This window comes from Sceloporus occidentalis, unplaced genomic scaffold, assembly GCF_023333645.1.
Source record: "Sceloporus occidentalis isolate IW3139 unplaced genomic scaffold, rSceOcc1.0.p SCAF_97, whole genome shotgun sequence".
NCBI classification, from domain to species: Eukaryota; Metazoa; Chordata; class Lepidosauria; order Squamata; family Phrynosomatidae; genus Sceloporus; species Sceloporus occidentalis.
In genome coordinates this window covers 115,005-120,966 of record NW_028317077.1, presented here as the reverse complement: position 1 = coordinate 120,966, position 5,962 = coordinate 115,005, and the positions used below count along the sequence as shown (strand labels likewise).

Sequence of the window (5,962 nt, the reverse complement as noted above, 5' to 3'; positions counted from 1 at the left end):
ACCTTGATTCCTGTGCGTCGACTCCTTGGACTCTGCTCACCTACCTTGATTCCTGTGCGCTGACTCCTTGGACTCTGCTCACTTACCTTGATTCCTGTGCGTCGACTGCTTGGGGTCTGTGCACCAGACCCGCCGACTCCTTGGACTCTGCTCACCTACCTTGATTCCTGTGCGCTGACTCCTTGGACTCTGCTCACTTACCTTGATTCCTGTGCGTCGACTCCTTGGACTCTGCTCACCTACCTTGATTCCTGTGCACCAGACCCTCCGACTCTTTGGACTCTGCTCACCTACCTTGATTCCTGTGCACCGACTCCTTGGACTCTGCTTACCTTCCTTGATTCCTGTGCGCTGACTCCTTGGACTCTGCTCACTTACCTTGATTCCTGTGCGTCGACTCCTTGGACTCTGCTCACCTACCTTGATTCCTGTGCACCAGACCCTCCGACTCTTTGGACTCTGCTCACCTACCTTGATTCCTGTGCACCGACTCCTTGGACTCTGCTCACCTACCTTGATTCCTGTGCACTGAAACCTTGTACTCTGCTAACTTACCTTGATTCCTGTGCGCTGACTCCTTGGACTCTGCTCACTTACCTTGATTCCTGTGCGTCGACTCTTTGGACTCTACTCACCTGCGCTGACTGCTTGGACTCTGCTCACTTACCTTGATTCCTGTGCGTCGACTCCTTGGACTCTGCTCACCTACCTTGATTCCTGTGCACCAGACCCTCCGACTCTTTGGACTCTGCTCACCTACCTTGATTCCTGTGCACCGACTCCTTGGACTCTGCTCACTTACCTTGATTCCTGTGCGCTGACTCCTTGGACTCTGCTCACCTACCTTGATTCCTGTGCGTTGACTCCTTGGACTCTGCTCACCTACCTTGATTTCTGTGAGTCGACTGCTTGGGTTCTGTGCACCAGACCCGCCGACTCCTTGGACTCTGCTCACCTAACTTGATTCATGTGCGCTGAATCCTTGGACTCTGCTCACTTACCTTGATTCCTGTGCGTCGACTCCTTGGACTCTGCTCACCTACCTTGATTTCTGTGCACCAGACCCGCCGACTCCTTGAACTCTGCTCACCTACCTTGATTCATGTGTGCTGAATCCTTGGACTCTGCTCACTTACCTTCATTCCTGTGCGTCAACACCTAGGACTCTGCTCACCTACCTTGATTCCTGTGCGTTGACTCCTTGGACTCTGCTCACTTACCATGATTCCTGTGCGTCGACTGCTTGGGGTCTGTGCACCAGATCCGCCGACTCCTTGGACTCTGCTCACCTACCTTGATTCATGTGCGCTGAATCCTTGGACTCTGCTCACTTACCTTGATTCCTGTGCGTCGACTCCTTGGACTCTGCTCACCTCCGTTGATTCCTCTGCGCCAGACCCACCGACTCTTTGGACTCTGCTCACCTACCTTGATTCCTGTGTGCCGACTCTTTGGACTCTGCTCACCTATCTTGATTCCTGTGCGCTGACTCCTTGGACTCTGCTCACTTACATTGATTCCTGTGCGTCGATTCCTTGGACTCTGCTCACCTACCTTGATTCCTGTGCACCATACCCGCTGACTCCTTGGACTCTGCTCACCTACCTTGATTCCTGTGCACCCGACCCGCCGACTCCATGGACTCTGCTCACCTACCTTGATTCCTGTGCGCCGACTCCTTGGACTCTGCTCACCTATCTTGATTCCTCTGCGCTGACTCCTTGGACTCTGCTCACCTATCATGATTCCTGTGCGCTGACTCCTTGGACTCTGCTCACTTACATTGATTCCTGTGCACCATACCTGCGACTCCTTGGACTCTGCTCACCTACCTTGATTCCTGTGCACCAGACCCGCCGACTCCATGGACTCTGCTCACCTACCTTGATTCCTGTGCGCTGTCTCCTTGGACTCTGCTCGCCTATCTTGATTCCTGTGCGCTGACTCCTTAGACTCTGCTCACTTAACTTGATTCCTGTGCGCCGACTCCTTGGACTCTGCTCACTTACCTTGATTCCTGTGCGCCGACTCCTTGGACTCTGCTCACTTACATTGATTCCTGTGCGTCGACTCCTTGGACTCTGCTCACCTACCTTGATTCCCGTGCACCATACCCGCCGACTCCTTGGACTCTGCTCACCTACCTTGATCCCTGTGCACCAGACCCTCCGACTCCATGGACTCTTCTCACCTACCTTGATTCCTGTGCGCCGACTCCTTGGACTCTGCTCACCTACCTTGATTCCTGTGCGCCAGACACTTGGACTCTGCTCACCTACCTTGATTCCTATGCAACGACTCCTTGGACTCTGCTCACCTACCTTGATTCCTGTGCGCCAGACCCACCAAGTCTTTGGACTCTGCTCACCTACCTTGATTCCTGTGCGCCAGACCCGCCAACTCTTTGGACTCTGCTCAACTACCTTGATTTCTGTGCGCCAGACCCGCCAACTCTTTGGACTCTGCTTACCTACTTTCATTCCTGTGTGCCAGACCCGCCGACTCTTATTTATATAGCGCCATCATATTCCACAGCACTGTACAATGTGTGTTATTATTATTTATATATCGCCATCCTATTCTGCAGCACTGTGCAATGTGTTTTATCATTATTTATATAGCGCCATCATACTCCGCAGTGCTGTACAATGTGTGTTGTTATTATTGATTTATATAGCACCATCATATACCGCCGCACTGTACAATGTGTTGTTAGTATTGTTGATTTTTATAGCGCCATCATATTCCGCAGCGCTGTACATTGTGTCTTATTATATAATGGAATTTAGGAACAACATTTTCATATTTCATGATCAGTTTTTTATGAGATTTAGGATTGTTTTTTCTCCATATTGTCAGTTTTCTTCTTTTGTGATTAATTAGTCTGAATTAATAACAGTTTTAATTAACAAGGGATATCAGCTGTTACCAAACCTAAGCAGTGTTTGTGCTTCTAGTGAAATACAGAAAATAATAAATGAAAACTAATAATACATTGAAATCTGCCCATGAAACGGAATTCATAGTCATTCGTGGTCACTGTTGGCAAACCAGAAACCAGAATTGTGACATCATCGGTGTCTGTGACATCATAGGTCTCTGCGACATCATTGGTGTCTGTGACATCATCGGTGTCTGTGACATCATCGGTATGTGCCTATAAAACTGCAAGCCGCTCCTCTTTCCCTTTAGTGCAGTTGGGCGCTCGACACTTCAAGGTGCTATTCCATAGCGAACTTAAAGTGTTGCTACCAACGATTTCAAACGGTTATGGAGAAGAAAAGCAAATCTAGCGCTGTGCAGGATTGCTGCCTTCTTTCTGGACTTCGGTGGAGTTTAAAGAGATGCTGCCCCAGAAAACTGAGAACATTCTGCAAAAGAGTAAGATCAGCTTTCACAAACGCTGTAAGGCGGACAAGGAGGAGAGACGAAAGCACGGAGCACTTGGCCAGTAGAGTCATACTCAAAAGAAAGAGAGAGAGTAGCAGTTCAGAGGAAGAAAGATACAAAGAAAGGAAGAGGAGGAGAGTAACTGCTAATGACAGAGATGATGGCATCAAAGATCTGGGGCAGCAGGGGGGGCAACAAGGACGTGAACACCTGAAGCAACGCATGCTGGTGAAGGGAAAGTTTCCCATCAAAAGACGCAGGAGTAAGGAGGAGAGTATTGTTCCTGCTAAAAGATTTAGGAGCCTTCTCCCCATGACAGTCTCCGGCTTCACCTTCCATTCTGTGCTGGGACAAGGAGCCTTTGGAAAGGTTGTTTTGGCTTCTGTCCCTACCAGGGACTCCCCGGTAGCGGTTAAGGTCATCAAAAAGAAAGCCATGAAGACTGAATACATAATAAGAGAGAGGAGGATTCTGGAGGTGGCTCGGAACAGCCCATTCCTGTGCCATGGATACGCAGCCTTCCAAACACAGAGATGCGCAGTCCTTCTCATGGAGTATATGGCTGGAGGGAGCCTCGAGTCATATCTGCGGAGGTTGGGCTCCTTCACCGAGACCGCCGCTGCCTTTTATGCAGCAGAAATGGTGTGCGGCACCCAGTTCCTCCACTCTCGGGGAATAATACATCGCGACTTGAAGCCGAGTAACGTCTTGCTTGATGGAGAGGCCCATGTAAAGCTCGGCGATTTTGGGTGTGTTGTAGAAAATATTTTCGGGACCGCACAGACCACAGGAATTTGCGGCACATTTGCCTACATGGCCCCAGAAGTACATCTCAAGCAAGCATATGGCGTTGCCGTGGACTGGTGGTCCTTCGGGGTGATGCTCTTCCGCATGCTGAACGGAGATTACCCTTTCTTTGCCGGCGATTGCAGGAGGACACATTTCCTTCATATCGTGCATGGCAACCCCCGCTATACCAAAAAGCTGAGCAAGAAAGGTCTGGACATCTTAAAGCATCTCCTGAAGAAGGACCCTCAGCGTCGCCTCGGGGTGAAAGGAGACATCAGGCGGCATTCGTTCTTTCAAAGCATCAAGTGGGACGACATAGAGAGCCGACGTGCAACTCCCCCGTACCGGCTGGAAGTAAGATCAGATCTCCACCAGAAGAAGCTCTGCAATATTCCATCAATTCTGCGGACCCCGGAGGACATTTCCTCTTCATCCAGTAAAAAGGACCTGTCTGGCTTTACCTTTGTAACCCCAGACTGGATGAATTGAAGGATGGACAGTGCCCCGGCCAAGTGACTCCCAAACTCTTGTTTCCAAAGACAATCCCAATAAATGAAGGAAACAAAACACACTTTTGGTTTTTGTATCTTCAATTCTATAGAACTCTGGATGGCTGTAAGTGGGTGTGACCTCACAATACAGTCCCTGCCTTTGTGACATCATACACCGTGACACCTTTCATATACTCTGAAACACGGAATATAACAAATAAAACTAAATTTCAAACATGTACTTTCTGCACCTCGCAATTAACACAATCCGGGCGATACTTCGGCCAGCTGACCGGCTCCGACACTCCAGAACGCCCCCAAAAAAGGCCAACACAAAATCTGCCCCAAAACAACGAATTCCGAGGCCAGAATAAATATTATTACCCCCCATGTCCGAGTCAGAAAATACCCCACAAATAAATAAATGCCCACAGTAACCTTTTCATTTCCAGCAACACAGCCACATCCTATGAGCTGGATTATCAATTATTAGATGGAGAAGATAAGTGACCTCTAGAGACCTGTCGCTATAATTACCATTTATTTACACATTATTACTACTTATATAGAGCCACCATATTCCGCAGTGCTTTACAATGTCTGTTAATATTATCATTTATATAGCGCCACCATATTCCGCAGCGTTTTACAATGTGTGTTATTATTATTATTGATTTATATAGTGCCACAATATTCAGCAGCGTTGTGCAGTGTGTTATTATTTATATAGCGCCATCATATTCCGCAGCGCTGTACAATGTGTGTTATTATTATTGATTTATATAGCGCTATCATACTCCGCTGTAAAATTTATTTTATTATTATTTATACATCGCCACCATACTCCATAGCGCTGTACAATGTAAATAACACCTGATCCTCTAGATCTCTATATATTACTGTATAGATTAAATAAACAAAATAAAGCAAACCTAACTGCGGACTTATCTAACAAAACTGTTAAAATCTGGCAATGCTCATTTAATACACAGAGTTAACAAAACTGTGACATTTTCTAAAAGCAAGTGTTGCTATAAAGGGAATAAGGTCAATAAATTAATCACAAATTAACGTAAAAAAAGAAATAGGTTAATCACTAAAATTATAGATACTGATAAAAAAGTTATGAACCCTGATAAAATCGGCCTACGTTTTTGAAAATTTTAGCAAACTCTGTACAATCTCCTATCAATACTTCACCGAGGAATATTTTAAAGATAAAAGATCAAAAGTAACTAATGAACAGATACTAAATATCAAGATTTATACAGCAGTATTAGCAGATGGAATGA

General features: G+C 46.9%; 1 pseudogene; it reads left to right on the top strand.

Moving 5' to 3' along the window:
* The first annotated feature begins 3,702 nt into the window (after window positions 1–3,702).
* On the top strand, window positions 3,703–4,668 carry LOC149284190 (protein kinase C delta type pseudogene; annotated as a pseudogene).
* Window positions 4,669–5,962: the final 1,294 nt, after the last annotated feature.